Source organism: Alligator mississippiensis, chromosome 3 (genome assembly GCF_030867095.1).
Source record: "Alligator mississippiensis isolate rAllMis1 chromosome 3, rAllMis1, whole genome shotgun sequence".
Lineage (NCBI taxonomy): Eukaryota > Metazoa > Chordata > Crocodylia > Alligatoridae > Alligator > Alligator mississippiensis.
This window is the reverse complement of record NC_081826.1, coordinates 237,481,412-237,501,775: the sequence shown is the minus strand read 5'-3', so window position 1 is coordinate 237,501,775 and position 20,364 is coordinate 237,481,412. Positions and strand designations below refer to the sequence as shown.

Here is a 20,364-nt window from a genome sequence, read left to right as displayed (position 1 = left end):
ATTCTTTCATGAAATTCACATGATTCATTCAGCTTTCCTTCAGTACTCTCTGCCCAGTGCGCTCTGTTTCTGTTCTGGTACCAAACTATTGATCTTCTTTAAAGTGTAAACTCTTCAATGGATAAATACTGGCCGTGCCTACATGAGATACTATTGTGCAGTAGTGTTGCGGGGCACTAATGAGCTATTGTGCAATGGACATGTCTACACATGCATATACTCTGGCTTAAATTCGTTGCACAGTAAGTTACTGTGCAATAAGCAGGAATAGGCCAATGCCTACATGTGCAGGCATTAAAGTACATTAACGCTATGTGTGGACTGACTTAGGACTAAAGCTAGTTCCAGGTCAGTACACACACACGCACAGTGTTAGTACACAGTAAGGCATTTATATGTGCATTACTGAGCAGTAACGCATCAGATGTAATCAGATGCACTCCGGAACCAGCAGCAGGAAGGAGAGGAGGCAGCACACGTGTGTCCTGCACGCACGTGTGCCCTTTTTACCAACCAACTGACCGGAGGCGGCGGCGGCAGCAGCAACAGAGGAATCGGCAGCGGGGGCAGCAGCAGCTGATCCCCCAAAGGTAAGTGGGGCGGAGGGACCCGGCACAGCTGAGCCGGATCCGGAGGGGAAGCCCCCCGGGTCCCATATAGCTGAGCCGGTAGGGAGCCGCGCTCCCGAGCCGCGCGGCGCGAACAGAGCGCGCAAACAGGGAGGGCTAGGAAGGGGACTGTCTCCCCAGGCCAGGGGGCACCCCCGGGGCTAACGCTTGGGGGAGCAGGCTCCTGTGGCAGCGGATCCCCCCAGCGGGGGAGTGTAGGGGCAGAACTGCCGGCAGGCACTTCTGGGTAGACCGGGGCGCCTGATTGGCCGTTGGAGCGGGGCGGGTAATTCAAACCGCGGGCTTTAAAGCCACGGAGTGACGTAGTTCCCAGCACTCGGGAACCAGCAGCGGGAAGGAGAGGAGGCAGCACACGTGTGTCCCGCACGCACGTGTGCCCTTTTTACCAACCAACTGACCGGAGGCGGCGGCGGCAGCAGCAACAGAGGAATCGGCAGCGGGGGCAGCAGCAGCTGATCCCCCGAAGGTAAGTGGGGCGGAGGGACCCGGCACAGCTGAGCTGGATCCGGAGGGGAAGCCCCTGAGCCGCGCGGCGCGAACAGAGCGTGCAAACAGGCGCACTCTGTGGGAGCACGCCGGCATTTGCGCGGGCGTTTGCACCGGAGGGCGGGCCAGGAGGGCCAGGAGTGGGACTCCTTTAGGGGTAGGGCGTAGACACAGCACAGGTCTACAAACAGTAGCTTGTAGAATGGTGTCTACGAGGAGTGCTGCTAGGGCCTCTGCCCAGGGGGACAAAGCTACCCAGGGCAGGTCTGAGGCCTCCACCCAGACCGAGCCCATGGGGGAGCTGGTGTCCCCCTACCTCCTGGCCTGTGGGATATCCCCAGCAGGGCTGGGGGGGGGGCAGAGATTGGGGGCCCCCACACCTGTCCAGCAGGTGCCCATCTTAGGGCTCTGGAGGCGCAGGTGAGGGAGCTCCGGGAGGAGGTTAGCAGGCTGAGGGTGATCAGGGACGCGGAGGATGAAATTGATAGTTATTTCCTTTCCCTGCAGGCCCAGGCACCAAAGGAAGAAGCACCCCGGGGAATACCCTCCACAGCAGAGTGGCAGACAGTCACAGCCAGGACCGGAGCAGCACGCAGCAAACCGGTACCAGCTTCTCCAGTCCGACTGGTGAACAGGTACAAGGCCCTGGCGACCCTGCAGGAGATGGAAGGGGAGGAGGAAACCCTTGAGCAAGAAGATACACCACGTTCTTCACACTCCAAACAGATCAAGAGATCCACGATGACCCAGAGGAGGAGGCGACGAGTGCTCGTCATAGGAGACTCCATCCTGAGAGGTACGGAAGGACCCATCTGTCACCAGGACCCCTCGGCACGAGAGGTATGCTGCTTCCCTGGAGCAAAGATTCGGGATGTAACGGAGGTAATCCAGGCCAGGATCAAGCCCACCGATTATTACCCCATGGTCCTAGTCCATGTGGGTAGTAATGATGCGGCCAGGAGAACCCCCGATCACCTGATGGCGGACTACTCTGCTCTGGGTGGCATGCTGAAGGAGTTCGGTGCCCAGGTGGTTTTCTCTTCCATCCTACCAGTGACCGGACGAGGAAGACGGCAGGAGAACTGCATCAGAGAGACCAACTGGCGGCTTCAGCAGTGGTGTCTCGAGGCAGGCTTCGGCTTCCTGGACAATGACCCGCACATCACGACGAGGGACATGCTCAGCTGGGATGGGCTTCACCTGTCCCCCAAAGGTAAGCGTGTGTTTTCTACTAGGTTGGCGGATCTCCTCCGGCGGGCTTTAAACTAGGCTCGTCGGGGGGAGGGGAGTACGAGGGCAGGGGAAGCTGTGGACCATCAAACCATGTGGCACCCACAAGGACAGCCCAGCCTGAAGAAGGAGAACATTGGGAACCTGCAAGCCATGGGGTGGCCAGCACTACAGCACAGGTAAGCAACAAGAAGGTAAGAAATAAGGGGCCCCTTGGGACTCGGAGCGGGGGGGCAGCAAAGGCACCAGTCGCAGGGCTCAAGTGCCTATATACTAATGCTAGGAGCATGGGGAACAAGCAGGATGAACTAGCGCTCCTGCTTGCACTAAACACCTATGACTTAGTGGGGCTAACAGAGACCTGGTGGGATTCATCCCATGACTGGGCGGTACATATTGAGGGCTATAGATTGTATAGAAAGGACAGGTCGGGGAAGAAAGGGGGGGGTTGCACTTTATGTCAGTGAGCAATATACATCAACCCTCATCAAGACAGAATCCGAGGTTGAGGAAGTAGAAGGATTGTGGGTTAGGCTACATGGGGGGCAAGGAGAAAGGGATATGGTGGTAGGGGTCTGCTACAGACCCCCACACCAAGGGGAAGAAATAGCTGCGGGGCTCCTGAGGCAACTCTCCGAGACCATAAAAGCTAAAGAGGCGGTAGTCATGGGGGACCTAAACTACCCGGACATCTGCTGGGAGACGCAGACAGCAAGGTCCCATCGCTCACGCAGGTTTCTAACCTGTGTACAGGACCTCCACCTGACACAGGAGGTGCATGGTCCCACTAGGGGGAATGCCATACTGGATCTGGTATTGGCAACGGGAGATGACATGTTAGGGGACCTCCAGATCGGTAGCCATTTGGGAGACAGTGATCACCTAATAATAGAATTCAACACAAGACGGCGAGTGGGTAAGGTAACTAGTAGGGTGAAAGTGCTAGACTTTAGGAAAGCAGATCTCAATGCACTCAGGCGATTAGTCAAGGAAGCACTGCAGAGTAGGAGTTTTGATGGGATGGGAGCCCAAGAAGGGTGTCTGTGCCTAAAGGAAACGATCCTTCGGGCACAAAGCAAGACGATCCCCGAGCGAGGCAAAAAAGGGAAAGGGGCCAGGAGGCTTCCATGGCTGACCAGAGAAATCCAGGGCAGCGTAAGGGCCAAAAGGGGAGCACATAAAAAGTGGAAACAGGGTGAGATCACTAAAGATGAATATACCTCCTCTGCTCGTGCTTGTAGGGAGGCAGTTAGGCGGGCCAAAGCTACCATGGAGCTGAGGATGGCAACCCAAGTAAAGGACAACAAGAAATTGTTTTTTAGATATATTGGGAGTAAAAGGAAGGCCCAGGGAGGAATAGGACCGCTGCTAAATGGGCAGAAACAATTTGTGACAGATAGGGGGGACAAGGCTGAACTCCTCAACGAGTTCTTTGCCTCAGTGTTCCTAAGTGAGGGGCACGACAAGTCTCTCACTGGGGTTATAGAGATGCAGCAGCAAGGCGCCAGACTTCCATACGTAGATCCTGAGGTGGTGCAGAGTCACTTGGAAGAACTGGATGCCTTTAAGTTGGCAGGCCCAGATGGGCTTCATCCGAGGGTGCTGAAGGCACTGGCCGACATCATTGCAGAGCCACTGGCGGGAATATTCGAACGCTCGTGGCGCACGGGCCAAGTCCCAGAAGACTGGAAAAGGGCTAACGTGGTCCCCATTTTCAAAAAGGGGAGGAAGGAGGACCCGGGCAACTATAGGCCGGTCAGTCTCACCTCCATCCTTGGTAAAGTCTTTGAAAAAATTATCAAGGCTCACATTTGTGAGAGCCTGGTAGGGCAAATTATGCTGAGGGGAAACCAGCATGGGTTTGTGGCGGGCAGATCATGCCTGACCAACCTAGTCTCTTTCTATGACCAGGTTACGAAACGCCTGGACACAGGAGGAGGGGTGGATGTCGTATACTTAGACTTCAGGAAGGCCTTCGATGTGGTATCCCACCCCATACTGGTGAACAAGTTAAGAGGCTGTGATGTGGATGACTGCACAGTCTGGTGGGTGGCGAATTGGCTAGAGGGTCGCACCCAAAGAGTCGTGGTAGATGGGTCGGCCTCGACCTGGAAGGGTGTGGGCAGTGGGGTCCCGCAGGGTTCGGTCCTTGGACCGATACTCTTTAATGTCTTCATCAGCGACTTGGACGAGGGAGTCAAATGTACTCTGTCCAAGTTTGCAGATGACACAAAGCTATGGGGAGAAGTGGACACGCCGGAGGGCAGGGAACAGCTGCAGGCAGACCTGGATAGGTTGGACAAGTGGGCAGAAAACAACAGGATGCAGTTCAACAAGGAGAAATGCAAAGTGCTGCACCTAGGGAGGAAAAATGTCCAGCACACCTACAGCCTAGGGGATGACCTGCTGGGTGGCACAGAGGTGGAAAGGGATCTTGGAGTCCTAGTGGACTCCAAGATGAACATGAGCCGGCAGTGTGACGAAGCCATCAGAAAAGCCAATGGCACTTTATCGTGCATCAGCAGATGCATGACAAATAGGTCCAGGGAGGTGATACTTCCCCTCTATAGGGCGTTGGTCAGACCGCAGTTGGAGTACTGCGTGCAATTCTGGGCGCCACACTTCAAGAAGGATGCGGATAACCTGGAGAGGGTCCAGAGAAGGGCAACTCGTATGGTCAAGGGCCTGCAGACCAAGCCCTACGAGGAGAGACTAGAGAAACTGGACCTTTTCAGCCTCCGCAAGAGAAGGTTGAGAGGCGACCTTGTGGCTGCCTATAAGTTCATCACGGGGGCACAGAAGGGAATTGGTGAGGATTTATTCACCAAGGCGCCCCCGGGGGTTACAAGAAACAATGGCCACAAGCTAGCAGAGAGCAGATTTAGACTGGACATTAGGAAGAACTTCTTCACAGTTAGAGTGGCCAAGGTCTGGAACGGGCTCCCAAGGGAGGTGGTGCTCTCCCCTACGCTGGGGGTCTTCAAGAGGAGGTTAGACGAGTATCTAGCTGGGGTCATCTAGACCCAGCACTCTTTCCTGCTTATGCAGGGGGTCAGACTTGATGATCTATTGAGGTCCCTTCCGACCCTAACATCTATGAATCTATGAACTTTACATTCAAATTGCTGTAAGCTGCTGTATCTACTGTGCAGTATGGGTGTGCATGTGTAGACGTGAGCCCCTATGCACAGTAATTTTGGTTACTGCCCAGTAAATGCACATGCATAGTCATGGCTGCTAGCTCATTGCTACTGTACATTAGCATCAGAAAAAAACCATGCGGAGATACTACTGCCCAGTAATGCTGATTACTGTGCAGTCATTTAGTACTTGGTTATGCAAGTACTAAATAACTGCTCAGTAATAACTGTACAGTCTGCCACTCACGTAGACATGGCCACTGTGTTCCTACTTGTATGACTTCGATGTTTTGTTCCTTTCTGGCATATCATGGCTACCTGATTACAGGGGAAAGAGTTCAATAATAGTATAAGAGAAAGGTGTGAGGTGGGACTGACAATCCATATGGGAAGACAAGTTTGTCTGCATACTATGAAGTTATATCCCTCTAATTATGGATGATTAAGAGCAGGATGAAGTATTTTGATTTCAGTCTTCCCACAAAGGAGCAAATAAATAGGGACAGCTACCAAATGATGAGTGCAGTTGACAACAAATATAGGGAAGTGGACAAACAACCTAGAGTAGTGGAAAAGCAGGTTAGGGATTACTTAGAGAAGCTTGATGCTTTCAAGCCAACAGGGCTGGGTGGGATGCACCTATCTGAAGGATTCAGCTGAAGTAAACTCAGAGCCATTATCTATCCTCAAACTTGTGGAGGTTGGGCAAAGACCCAGGTGATTGGAAAGGGCAAATATAGTGGCCATCTTTAAGAAAGATAAGAAGAAAGATTTGTGGAATTACAGCCTGTCAGCCTGAACTTGATACTTGGAAAGGTCCTGGGTCAGATCCTCAGGGAATTTATTGTGAAGTAGATAGTGGAGAACAAGGTGATCAGGAACATCCAGCATGAATTCACCAATCACAAATCAGTTATGTTTGACCAACCTGATTTACTTTCTTGATAAGGTGATAGGCTCCATAGATGTAGGGAGAGTGGAGGATATGATATACCTTGACTTTAGCAAGGCCTTTGACATCATTTCCCACAGCATGTTCATGAACAAGCTAAGGCAATTTAGACTAGATGGAAATATTATATGTGGATACATAACTGGTTGGATGATAAGTCTCAGCAAGTAGTCATTAGGGGTTCAATGGACTGTTGGGAGGAGGCTTCAAGTGGAGTTCCCCATGAGTCTGTCCTGGGTCCAGTATTGTTCAACGTCTTCATTAATGATTTGGGTGATGGGATTGAGTACATGCTCAGCAAATTTGTGGAAAACACTAAATTGGGTGGAGTTGCAAGCATTCTGGAGGCCAGAGCTAGGATCCAGAATGGCTGGATGACTGGACTGGTCCACAGTCAATCCAATGAGATTCAAGGACAAATATGAAATCCTTCATTTTGGATAGAAAATTTGCTTGCACAAATACAGACTGGAGGATGAATGGCTAGACTGCAATACTGCAAAAAAGGACCATAAGCTGAATACAATCTCATAGTGTGTGGTCTTGTTGCAAACAAAGCCAACAAAATATTAGGTTGTATGAGGGGGGGGGGGCATTGATAACAGTCTTCACATACCTGAAGAGTGATTTACACAGAGAATAGCAATGGGCTTTTCGTTGTGGTCACAGCAGACAGGACTAGGAGCAATGCCCTCATGCTGCAGAATGGGAATTTTAGGATGGAGATTAGGAGGATCTTTCTGACTATGAGGAGTGGTCAACATTGGAGCAGGCTACCTAGGGAAGGTGTGGGATCTCCATCCCTCAAAATTTTCAAGAGCAGGTTGGATGTAGACTTGGCTGGAATGATCCTGCCTTGAACAGGGGGCTGGACTAGATGACCTGTGAGGTCTCTTGCAGCCTTACTTTCCTATAATCCTATGATCCTATGGTGAGCTGAAGATGAAGAGGGAGTAAATGAATGAAAGGGCCTTGAACATTTTGGAGAGAGATAATAGAGAAAGTGGAACTGGGGCCATTTTCTCTCTATTTGCAATTTTCTGAAGGTAAAGGGCATCTTCAATTAAATTTTAGTGGGCTTTGGATCAGGCCATGGGAAAGAATGTATCGTGTCCAGTGGTTACTGAGGTTCTTGGAACAGTTATGAACCTACTAGAGAAGATATCTTTTCTTGGTGTGATCTGATTAGGACTTGATCTAGAGCTATATCTCGATAGTAACATTCACACACATGCATGAAGGAGATTCCCAATCAGTTTATTGGCTTTATAAATCTAATAAAATGTATGTTTCCCTAAATTATAGGCTTGTTCTCTTAAAACTACTTAGGACTAAATTGATCATGGTTATTCAGTACCTAATTGCCTATTAATGTAGGTGTCTTTAATTACCCCTAGGTATGGGAGAAGTATTTCTAAAACATTCCAAAGCACTTAAATAGGGCCATATGGTTGGAGTTCCATGCTGGCAACCTTCTCGGCCTCCCCACGTGAACTCTTCTTTCCTCTGTCTGATCTGCTGCTCTACTTTCTGCTGCTTGTCCTGTACTCTCTACCTGATCTGCTCTATCTTTTTCTTCATACCTTTTCTGCTACTGTACTACCATCCCCGCCCAAATCTGCTGCATGAAACACAGAGGCTGCCTGTGCCAGGTGGGGCACTCCTGCTGCAAGTTGGCCACCCCTGTTCGAGGGTTTGATGAGATGCATTATGCTGTAGGAGAAACTCTGTAGAAGAAATCAGACCTGTGCTATGGTTGTCACCACAAATGCAGATTTTTAAAGGTGCATCTTTAGCACGACTAAGCTATTTGCAATATGCATATCTTTAAATCTTCTGGAACAGAATAATTAATTCTAAATTTAATAAAGAACAAGAGAAGCAAAAAAGCAAATAAGTGTGTAGAGAATAAAAAGCATCACAACTGGGGAGCACTGAAAAAATATAACCAATATGGCAGAGAAACAGAATAAGTAAGGAATACATACATCTATGACATATCATGAATTTATGAAAAATCTACTATCTTGCAGAATAGATGAATGTTCACCTTGATGACATATCATTAAGGAGGAATATTTAAATAACTGAAAATAGAGATTAAAGATGTATGAAGCACTTTGAATTAAATATGTTTCGACCTGCCCATCCTTTGAAACAGTCCCCAAACTAGGCCATGTGCAAGTCTGAGGGAAAAAAAGTGCTTGCTTCCATCTCAAACCTCTCATGTAGGTACGTCAAAATGGAGATTTCCTCTTGGAGTGAAAGTGGTGTTTTTTTTCATCACTACCCTCCTTCTTTCAAACAACGATAAGGTATCAATTGTACACGCTCCTTGTCTGATGTCCTCTTAAATGTTACTTTGGGACTTTTTCAGATCTTGTTCTTTGTAATGCACTATAAGATAGTCAACACTAATTCTTTCCTTTCTGCAAAAATTCCTATACCATCCTCTGAGGAACACAGTCCAAAAATGAAATGTTGCATTTTTAGATATTATCATGGTTTTTCTTATTCTAAACTCTTTTCCCAGATCAATTAGACACACTAAAAAACAGGGTTAAGATTCAAATTACTTTGTGTGGCGGAGCACAGGGTGCTTCTGCCACTTGCAACTGGTGGGTTGCGTAGCCCCGGTGTAAGGGGGCGGTGAGGAGAGGCCCCAGAGAGGGGGCAGTGATTTAAGGAGGGGAGGAGTGTGGCGGAGCACAGGGTGCTCCTGCCACTTTAAGGGCCTGGAGCTGGCAGCCTCCAGGTGCCTGATTAGGGCAGCCATTTTGGGGCCTATATAAACCAGGCAGTTTGGCTGCAAGAGGTCAGGCAGCAACATCGCCTGGCCTTAGGGCTGCTGTGAACGACCCAGAGCTAAGGGGGAGCTGCAAGGGGTTGGTAAGGAGGCTCCTGGTCCTGGGCATGACCTGAAACTGCACCCTGCCAGGAGTGGGTGGTCTGGTGGGGCTCTCAGTGGTGCGGGAGCCCCCAGGAAATGCCAGGCCAGTTAGCACCCCGGTGAAAGGCGAGTCGGGGCGCCTTAACCCCTAGCTCCCACCACCACCGGGTGGGTGACCCCTGAGTTGGAGGAGGGCCAAGAGGGCCAGGGTTATGAGGGCCGAGAGGGCCTGTGTTTGTGAGGGGCCCAGAGAGGGCGGACCCCGAGAGTGGGAGTAAGGTGGGCGAGGTGCCGCGGTTGCTCCTAGGAGGAAGGGAGTAGTGGCACGGTGAGGCCCGAGGAGTAGAGTGAGTGGCTAGAAAGACCCAGCCCGAAGGGGAGAGTCCCCTCGACTGGCCCAAGCTGGGGCCAGGACTTGGAGAGTCAAAAGGGCCGGGGGCCCACCGCGAGGGACGCCCAAGAGCCGGGGGCCTGGGGTCCCGACTGGCCTGGAGGTGGGCCAGGGCTAGGTAGCCGAAGGTTCCGGGGGAACCACACCCAAGAGGGGAACAAGGCTTTGGGAGGGTGAGGTAGCCCAGATGACGGCGGAGTGGCCGCCTGAGTAGAGAAGACCATAGTGGGGTCTTGCACAGAAGATTCTGGGGCCCAGTGTGGGGCCGGTGAGGAAGAACACCATGATGCCATCTGCGAGGCTTGGGCTGCGGTATTAGGGGAGGTCGGAGCCGCAGAGCGCCCCGGGCATCAGGGCAGTCGAAGGGCAGCCTCTCGCTTAATGATCATCACAATTGAACTCATTATCATCAAAGGCGTGGCGGGCGAGATGAGCGGGCGGTTGCCCAGAGACAGGTGGGCGGGCCATGAAGAGCTTGGCCCTGAGTAGGCCTGCTGTCACAGTGACAGGCGGGCGGGCCACAGAGCTCGGCCCCGGGAGGCCCCCTGTCACACTTTGATAAACTGGAAAAAATAGTCTGAATTTAATTATGAAATTCAATGAAAACAAGCACAAATTATTGTACTTAGGATGGAACAACTACATGTACTAACAGAAATTAGGGCTAACCTTCAGTACTTCTGAAAAGGACTAGGGAGGTAGAGTGAAGAGTAAGCCGAATACATTCAAAGCAGTTATGCTGTTGACAAAATCACCTCCCCAAAACAACCAAATAGACAGACAAACAAACAAAACCTTTTAGCTTGCGGGACATATTGATATATTAACAGAAATGTTTCATGCAAATCAGAGAAAGCGACTATTCTATTCTATTCTATTCCTCACCCAGATCACTATGTTCAGTTTTAGTCACTGTACTCCAAGTATGACAGGACAAAGTTGGAAAGAATCTGGAGAAGAACAAAAAAAAAAAAAGGATTACAAACCTAGAAAATATCATCTATGAGGAAAGGTTGGAAGAGCTAGAACTGTTTAGTTTGGAGAAGAGAAGACTGAAGGAGAATTTGGTAAGCCTTCAAATAGAAAATGCAAAGAGGCTTGTTATCAGCTTGTCTCTGTGTCTATGATAAGAAAAACTGGCCTGAAATTGCCACGGGGCAGATTTAGGTTGGATTAGGAAGAACTTGCTAGCCATAAGGGTAGTTAAGTACAGGAACAGATTACCTAAAGAAGCATTGAAATCTCTGTCATTGGAAGTTTCTAACTTCAGGGTAGACAAATATTTGTCTGGAATGGGTTAGAAAAAGATGTTCCTGCATTGAGTATGGTATTGAGCAACATGACCTTCTGATTTCCTTTCCAAGCCTAATTTTCTATGATTTTCATCTGTGCTGATCATTGCCAAGGATCTCTCATTCCCTCTGTGACCTGCTTTCATTGATTACTAACTCAGTCACTAGTGCCAGTCCATGACGTTGTGATCATATGGTTTTCTTTTGTTATAAAAATAGGCCATGCTCAGTTGGGGCAGCCTAGAAATCTGAAAATGAATATAAGAAGAATATCATCATGTACAAAATGAGTAATATAACTAAAACTGCAAATCTAAATAGCTCACCTCCTACAGTGGAGTAGCTGTCTGGGATCACTTACTTACCATGCTTTGTGATGGTAATGATATGATGGTGCGCAATAATATAGTTTAATATTAGAAACACTGCTAAACTATATTGTAAAATTATCCTTAATTTATTATGCTAACACTAAATCTTTTAGAACATAAGGTATAAGCAGGATGTTTTCATTTAGTTTTCCTCCGCCATCTTTATTGTGCCATTGACCACTTTCTGCCAAAAGCATTGCTTAAGGGGATAATGAAAATGTCTCATTTTCCTTATCATATTCTAGTCACTGCTTGCCTGGAATGAATGACTAAGGTAGGAAAGTAAAGCAAAAACACCTCTCTGTTTGCTTTTGGTTTGAGGTTTTTGATCATTCAACAAGCTAAACTGTTACCAAACCCATGTTCTTAAATTGATTTATTGCCATAGGAGGGACAATACAAGGGTTGGTGTGTTATAAATTATTTTAGGACTTCAAAATATTTCTAGGTGATTGATGAAACATTTTTAGAAGCATTGAACTTTGTTTAAGCAATATGATGTTTTAAAGGAAATGAACTGGAATGCAAATTAAGCTAAATAAATGTTGATTCATCTAAATCATGCTATTTTGAAAGACAGAGTTAATTTAGATTTTTCTTGCTCAGAGAGAAACTATATAGTTCACCTAATCAGAAATCAGAATGATTATTTCTTTGAAATTTAAAATGTCTTTTCAATGCTTAGGGGAAAAATCAACTTTTAGCCTTTTGGGTGTAGGTGCTCTTCATTTTTCTAAGCAGATATTCAGATATTTTTACTTTGCTTCATATATATTGCTTTTTTAGGGCCTACCTCTGTAAATGATGGTATCCATTTATAGTTCAGTTAAAGGTATCTGAGGTGTAACTTCTAAACATCAGAGAGGTCAGATAAATATCAAAAGACAGGTAAATTTGACCCACATCTTTTCTATTACTGAAATGGAATCAAGAGTAATTGGTGTCACACAATTGGTGACTGAAATAATCAATACCTCATTCAGAGAAATCTTTAATTCTTCTCTTAAACAGGCAGCAGTCTTACTTACACAGAAGCAATCCACCTTGGATGCATCTGATCTAGTCAGCTACTGCTCAGTAGCAAAGCTTCCATTTCTGAGCAAACTTATAGAGACATTAGCTGCAAGTAACTATAAACTCATGTAACTGATACCAATATCCTAGGTACAACAATATCTGGATTAAGGTCAGGACTGGGCATAGAATAGAAGCAGATTTTTTGGTAATTCTGTTAATGGAGGGAGGACAGAGGCTCATTCTCATAAGCCTCTATGTAACATTTAGTAATGTCAAGAATGTGATATTACTTCTCTTTTTTAGAGATGTGGCAGAGGTTTAGGCAAATGTGTTAATATGGTCTAAATTCTTTTTGTACTAGCTCACTTGAAATGGTGATGGGGAGAACTGCAATTCTTGATACCAGTCATCTCCTGTTCTATTCAACCTATCGACAGCCATTAGATGAACTGGTCAGACACATACAGATAATGCATTCTGGGCACCCCACTTCAAGAGGGATGTGAACAACATTGAGAGGGTCCAGAGGAGGGCCACCCACATGAGCCGGGGACAGCAGAGCATACCCTACAATGAAAGGCTATGGGACCTGAACCTGTTCAGCCTTCACAAGAGAAGGCTGAGGGGGGACCTGGTGACCGTTTATAAACTCACTAGTGGGGACCAGAAGGGTTTGGGGGAGACCTTTTTTTCCCCTAGTGCCCCCCAGGATAACAAGAAATAACAGCCACAAGTTGTTGGAAAGTAGGTTTAGATTAGACATCCATAAGAACCACTTCACAGTAAGGGCTGCTAGGATCTGGAACCAACTTCCAAGGGAAGTGGTGCTGGCTCCTACCCTGGGGGTCTTTAAGAAGAGGCTTGATGTCTACCTGGCTGGGGTCATTTGAGCCCAGTTTTCCTCCTGCCCAGGCAGGGGGCTGGACTTGAAGATCTACAAGATCCCTTCCGACCCTACTTCTGTGATTCTATGATCTTTTACTATGTATGACCATCACCAAATGGTTGGATGGAATGTACTTACGGATGAAGAGCAGTTTGTGGAAGCAGCACTTGATAGAGACAGAGGTTTAGGTGATTAGTGGAAGAAGGCACTTTAAAACGTTTGTAGCCATGGTGCAGTCTCCTTTGATTGAAGATAGAAACAAGTGGTCAAGTTAGCTCCTAGTTGAAAAAATCACATGGCTTCCTTGCTAACACTATGCTTTTAAATTAAAACATTTGCAAATATTGCTTGCTGTCATCTCCAGTTAGCTAGGGAAACTCCCATCTACTCTTCTGGATGATGTCTGATCACAGTTATGCTATGCTAACGTTTGTCATCTCTTATCTGGATTTCCAGAAGCACATTGAATCTGTCCTCAGGTCTCTAGGTTGACTTCTTACACTATACTGAACCAGGGTTAGTCTTCATTTTTACTGGTGTTGGAGCAAAAAGTATCTAAAAGATTACTTTAATCTCTAGTATAACAACCTCAGCCGAGAACTTCACTGTATAGTCAAAATGGAACTGTTCACCACAAACAGATATTTTCAGGAGCCAGTTCAAAACTGATGATAACTTCCATAGTAGCTACTATCACAAGCCTTCCCATCTTTTGTTCCAAATGCAAAGTATATTCCTTTTGTCCTGATTTTATTAATAAAAGGTACATACACAGCATAGCACAGATGCATGCTGTTATATTTACCTATTACATAGGTATATGTTGGGTGTGCATGTGACATCTCTGAATAAACAAAACACTATCACATAATACTATTTTTTTCTAGCAAGTGAATGACAGAATAACCAGGTGATAGATATTAATTATGTAATAAGGCATTTCTGAATGAAAAATTTGGTATAAGACCCCATATAGAGAACAGACTAATAAAATAAGAACCTTTAATTTAGCCAATTTCTGCTAAAAGCAAAAGCATTTCCAAAAATTTGAAGTCTTTCTTTTTTACCTCCATTTATGCTTTGTGGCAGATCCCTGTGTGTGCATACTTATGGAACAGAACAGGTTTCTTTGTTTACAAAGAACACTATTATGTTAAAGGACTGACAGTTTTGATTCTAAACATATCGGTGTTGAGTTTCCATTTCTAAAAGTGTTACTACCTGTCAAAATCATACTTCCCAGGTAGTCAAAGTGGGTGGTGCTGGTGAAAATGTTTATATTGAAAATCAAGGGAAGCTTTATAAGGGAAAAATAAGTATATACACTCAAGGTGAATTTAGTGATAACTGCAGGAAATGATAGGAATTCATGTTTCCTATACTATCTACTTTAACTGGTAGGCTAGGAGATAAGAAAAGGTCATGCTTCCCCAGTCAAATTTTCAACAGTTCTAGAGAATCTCATTGTTTTTAATTCAAAGGACATAAAGTTATTAAATTGTTGAATTTACTGTAGGGAATGTTTTTATTGAACAATCCAGAGAGGTAAATTAATTGAGCAATGAAACATGACAGTTCTGCAGGTGAGATTATCAAGAGATAACTGTACCTTCAGGGCACAAGGCACAGCTGGATATCTCTGCTTCTCTAAAAATTGTGATTGCCCCATGACAAAAAATATAATTACCCCTTATTGTTGTCTAATGCCTTAATGAGATTTGTCCAGTACCTACATACAAATGCATTAGCTTGCTTGTGTAGTGGAGAAGAATGAATAGTTTATATTGAAATATGTGAAGTTTTTAAAGAGGGAGAAACAGTAGTGTTCAGTGATTAGCAGGGTTATAATACATTTCTACTAAAAAATACACTTTAATAATTACCTGAGCGTGTCGCAGTAATATTTTATGGAACTTCATGGATTATGGGATAAGAAAGAAACTAGAAAAGGAATATGGATAAAATGTAATGGCCTTGAATATGTTATCGATAAAGCCAGTGGGCCAAGTTGTAAAGAGTGAAAGTAAACAACATCTCTATAAAACTACATATGTAACCATGGCATCTGCAATATCCTGCAAGATGCTTGCATTATACATGCAAATGGACTTACATGTACGCGCAACTCAGAATCTGAACACATGATGATTTATGTGCACATTTATGTGCATATTCCCACTTTGTCCATTTGTAAACCTTTTCAGATCTTTGGAGCCTGAGAAGTACTTTGGGATACAAACAGTATGGCATAGAGCAATATTTTAATCTATTTGCTCCATACCACTCTTTCTTTGCAGAAAAACACTTTGTTTCTACTTTTTCTGGTATATTCTCTCTCTTTTCCAAGCTTGCTTTAGGATTTTATAGTTGTTGGAACTTCTAGTGGGATTGGAGTGTGGTCCAGAAAATGTGTGATTTTTTTTTTCTTTTTTTCCTTCTTTTTTTTGACCAATAGTTTAATTGGGAAAGAAGTTAGACAAACGTTTGGGCACAAAGTGGGAAGGAAGTAGGTAAAACCTAGGCTAAGTACCAGATAAAATATGTCTCAGGTTGAACTCTGTACTTAAAGGAGTGGTGGAAGGCTGTCAAGCAATAACAAAGAGAAGTTATCAGAGGTTGCTAAAAGATGTGCAACTGATCACCTAATTATGGTATGTCAAAGAACTAGACCATTCAGAAAGGGAAAGGGCCATTTCCTATGGAGCACAGTGAGATTAGAAGAGACACCAGTTAAATTATTTGTTATAAAACCATTAGGGGTGTGCAAAGCGGGCCGTATTTGATTCGGATTTGGCCTGATTCAGGGGACAGTGATTCAGTTCATTGATTCAGATCACTGCCCTGATTCAATTTGGCTGAATCTGAAGATTTGATGCTGATTTAGAGAATCAACAATTCAGTCATAGACACAGCTTTAAATGTTTTTCTTACATACCTCAAGGTATCAGGCATAGCTTGTGAACGCTGAGATGGTGGGGTGGATGGAGCATCCCACAGGAGCATGCCCCCCCCCCCCCGCCCACGCACTTAGCAGTGGACCTAGAAGTGGACCAGAAATACTTTTGGTCCACTTGTGGGTCCATTGCTGAGTGCATGGGGACCCCCCTCCCCTCTGCACACCCCCGGCTTGGCGATCAGCCATGGGTGAACCCTGAGTGCCCCCCCAGACCCAGGAGGCATCAGTTGCTGAGCCAGGGGGCGGAGGGGTTTCCCTGCAAGCTCCACAGTAGACCTGGAAATGCACCAAAAGTGCTTCTGGTTCACTTCTGGGTCTGCCACCTAGCTCACTGGGGAGCTCCCCATGCTCCCGTGGGATGCTCCATCTACGCCACCATCTCAGCTTTCACGAGCCACCTGGTACCTTGAGGTATGTAGAAAAAAACTTCTAAAGCTATGTCTATGGCTGAATCATCAAATCTCTCTGAATTGATTCGGAGGGTTCTGATTCAATTCAGAGAGATTAAAGGGTCTCCTGATTTGATTCTGATTTGGAGATTCAGCTGCCGAATCAGGCCAAATCTCTGCCAAATCGAATCACTGACTGAAGCTTTGCACAGCCCTAAAAACCATCATCTGTATGGTCTGTGTATTTAATGTCCAGTAAAGTTATGAATTTGTGTTCCCAGACCTGATTTTGAAAGTGTTTTTTAAATGTTGCTTGAACATAACAGCTGTGAGGTCCTTATGTTCCCATTGGTGAATCCCAGGTGGTGATTTCTGTCCTTTATCCTTTTTCTGTAAGAGTTCATTTTGGGGTGTAGTACTTGTCAATCTGGAGTTGTGAGAAAGTAGTGGTGCCAGAGTGATAGCTGAACAGAGAACTGAAGGTTGGAAAATAATAGAGGTAAAACCAGGAAAAAAAATCTGTTTTTTTTTTTGTTTGTTTGTTTTGTTTTTTTATTGACATGGCTTTAGAAATCCTGACATAATTTGAATTTTCTGATTGGCTGGGGCTTACATCATATCCACTTATATAAAGCCTAGTGCTTGAACAGCTCACACTGTTTTCCTTGTTTTTATGTATAAATTCCATCTCCTAACAGTAATGTGTAATAAGACACTGTTGGCAGAGTATTTCAAAAAGATTATTATGTTTCTTGGGTGGTTAAGTCACTCGATTTTCTGCTTCTTTCCTTAAAACACTGCTCAAAGTGTGCTATAATCACTCAGAAATGTACTGCTTGTTGTGTTTTATTGCTTAATTGAAATACATACACATATGAGAAAGTTCTAATTATTCACAGATTTCCAAAGTCAATTTACAATGAAACATATTGATTTCCACTTCTTCAGAGCTCTTTTATTTCAACCATTTTTCTTATTTCAAACAATGTGTTTCTCCCCACATCAGCATGTTAGGATGATTTAGGAAACTCTAATGCCTGAAAGATTTCAAAAACGTTTTTTCTTACCTGAACTGATTTTACACTAGTGTGTTACTTGAATTTTCATTAACTTATAACCAATGTAAGCCTGCTTAAAAGAAGAGGAAAATCAATTTCTCTATTTTGAATGTAGAGCTAGTACACAGTTCTTTGTGCATCATCTTTGTTCATAGTTGTATTTACAGAATGGCTTTTTTTCTTTGTTTCCTTGCTGTAGGAAAGTTCTACATATAAATGGAAGGTGCAGGTTTTGGGTAATGAGGCTTTAGATAGTCATTTCAGGATCTGTAGGTTTTATTCCACTTCACTGAATGATTTGCTTTTGCTCATCTGTTGGGTGTTTTGTTTTTTTTTTTTTTTTGCCTTTGTAATATCTATTATAAGCCATAGTATTGAGAGCAGAACTGAATTTCTGACGTATTTCATCTTATTACCCCCTAGTTGTATACCAGGTTATCGAGTTTATCTCTTTGTTAGTACTAAAGCAATCTGTGACAAGCCTTGAGAACTAGATACACAATGTAACCAATTTCTTATCCTCAGAGAAAAATCTTCATTGTTAATCACACATCATACTTCGATGCTTCAGTGTGGAAAAAATAATCTTTATACTTTTAGTTTAATTTAATAACTAAATTTAGCTCCTATGCTGACAAAATTTTATTAGTTATCTTAATAATGGAAAATATGACAGGAATCAATATGAACCAGATAAATTTTATAGCCATGCAGTGATTAGAAACCAGCAGTAGTGGAATCATAAAAGGTTTCAGATTTGGACTTGTATATAATACTTTCAAATTGCATGGATTGAATCATACATAACTCTGGTTGCCTGAATGCACTGAGGGATGATGACCAATTTCACGTAATTCATAGAATAAAAGTTGGGTTCATATTTTCATTTAAAAAAAGGGAATTCAGCCTCCTTTAATGTGAAAAATACATTGTGGTATATAAAAAATATAATGAATAATCTGAGTAAATAGTGAGCTTTTTGGGAAATTTCAAGCTGTTACTTAGAATTAAAATAAATATGAATTAAAGAAAAAACCATTTCCCTTGTGTCTCATCTTTTATGCCCATTTTCTAACAAATGGTGTGTTGTCATTTACATTTTCTATATAATAAAACACATTGCCATGTAGTGATGAATATAGACTTGAATAAATCAAATGATAAGCAATCCAATTTCTATCTTACCCATTATATTCACTATTTCCCAATGTTCAAGATGCCTACCAGTTCCCATAATTTACAATGGACTAGAACTACCTAATGGAGTTCTAGTGATTCATGCTCACAGAAAAAAATGTAGGCACTATTTCTTTAATGTGGGCAGAGGAAAAAGCAGAAAAGGAGGAATGCTGCTTGTAAAAATGGCAGGCATTTCTGATGGAAATAAGGATGCTGTTTGTCTTCAAGGCAAATGCAGAATATTTCAAATTATTCCTATACACCTTCAAGCCTATTAGCTTCAACACAAGTAACTGAAATGAATACCTACTGACTAGGTAGAATATCTAGGTTTCATTATGCAACATGTCATTATTTCCAGGTACATTTTTAACCATAAGCTCTATTTTAAAGGATATGAAAACTAAATAATTTTTTTCTAAAAAAAAGTTCTATCTTGTGCAAACATAAGGACCCTCACTCATAGGGATGTTGAACTCAGCTGGGGCAGCCTGATTCAGCTACATGGGGCCAGCATGTCCCAGGTCCTATTCAGCTGCCCAGAGCTTGGAATTTTGGCAGCAGAGGAGTGGTAGCAGTGTTTAATTTCACTGCCCATCCGCTGCCAAATTTATGGACCCAGGAGAAGACCCACCAGTTAGATAACACAGCTCCACAGGCTGGAAGTTGGGGGGTTGAGCACACCTGTTCTAGTAGTAGCAATAGTAGCAGGCATCTGTCTCATGAAACAATAGAATTTCACCAAATGTGGTGTCAGCCCACTGAACATTTGTGGATGTGGCTGTAGAGCTCAATTCTTGCATGACAGTCCCTTCCACACTCATCACATATGAAGTCTGTACTGAGCAATCCTGAATGTGGTGCAGGGCTGTTTCTCAGGTTTCTTCTTTTCTTTACATGTTGGGCCCTTCTTTCTTCAAAAGCCTTCAAGCCACGCTTAATAGACTGCTTCCAGTTCTAAGGTACAGAATAACAATTTAGATCCCAAAGTTCCTGAAGTATAAACAGAAGTGGGCAGGGGGTTGAAATTTGAACTTGTAATCCAATGCATCTCAGTCCAGTACATTTTTCTCCAAGCAAAAAGTATTTCAGGGATCTTTTTTTTTCCCCCCTATCAGACAAATTCAATTAAAATCTTCTGGCCTTGAGAGCTCTGCAAAATTTAGAAGATTATATATGCTAAGAATGGCAGCTTGTTTAGGAACTCACACTCAGATATCCTGGTGAACAGCAAATAAAAGCTTTAAGATGTTTTTCTACTCTCTGTTCTCTGAGGAGCTATGGCAAGCCAAGTAGTGCTGATGTAGCAAATGACCACTTCTTACTACCACATGAACAGAGACACCATTGCACTGGAGTTAAGCTAGAAAAAGGTAAAGCCACCAAAGCCTTTCTCTTTCACCATGTTGTCTCTGCTTGCCTCATCCCAAACATCCTTGGGACCTCCATACATTTTTGTCAAAGAAAGAAGTTAATGGACACCCCCGCTTTCCTCTTA

The 20,364-nt window shown here is 44.4% G+C and overlaps 1 long non-coding RNA gene across 1 annotated transcript in view; it reads left to right on the top strand.

Moving 5' to 3' along the window:
* Positions 1-20,364, top strand: part of LOC109282326 (uncharacterized) — a 118,422-nt gene that overhangs the window by 31,813 nt on the left and 66,245 nt on the right. The window contains exons 6-9 of the long non-coding RNA XR_009461083.1: positions 435-1,095; positions 1,623-1,750; positions 1,842-1,955; positions 2,170-2,328. This is a non-coding gene — a long non-coding RNA (uncharacterized LOC109282326). The remainder of the gene's footprint in view (positions 1-434; positions 1,096-1,622; positions 1,751-1,841; positions 1,956-2,169; positions 2,329-20,364) is intronic.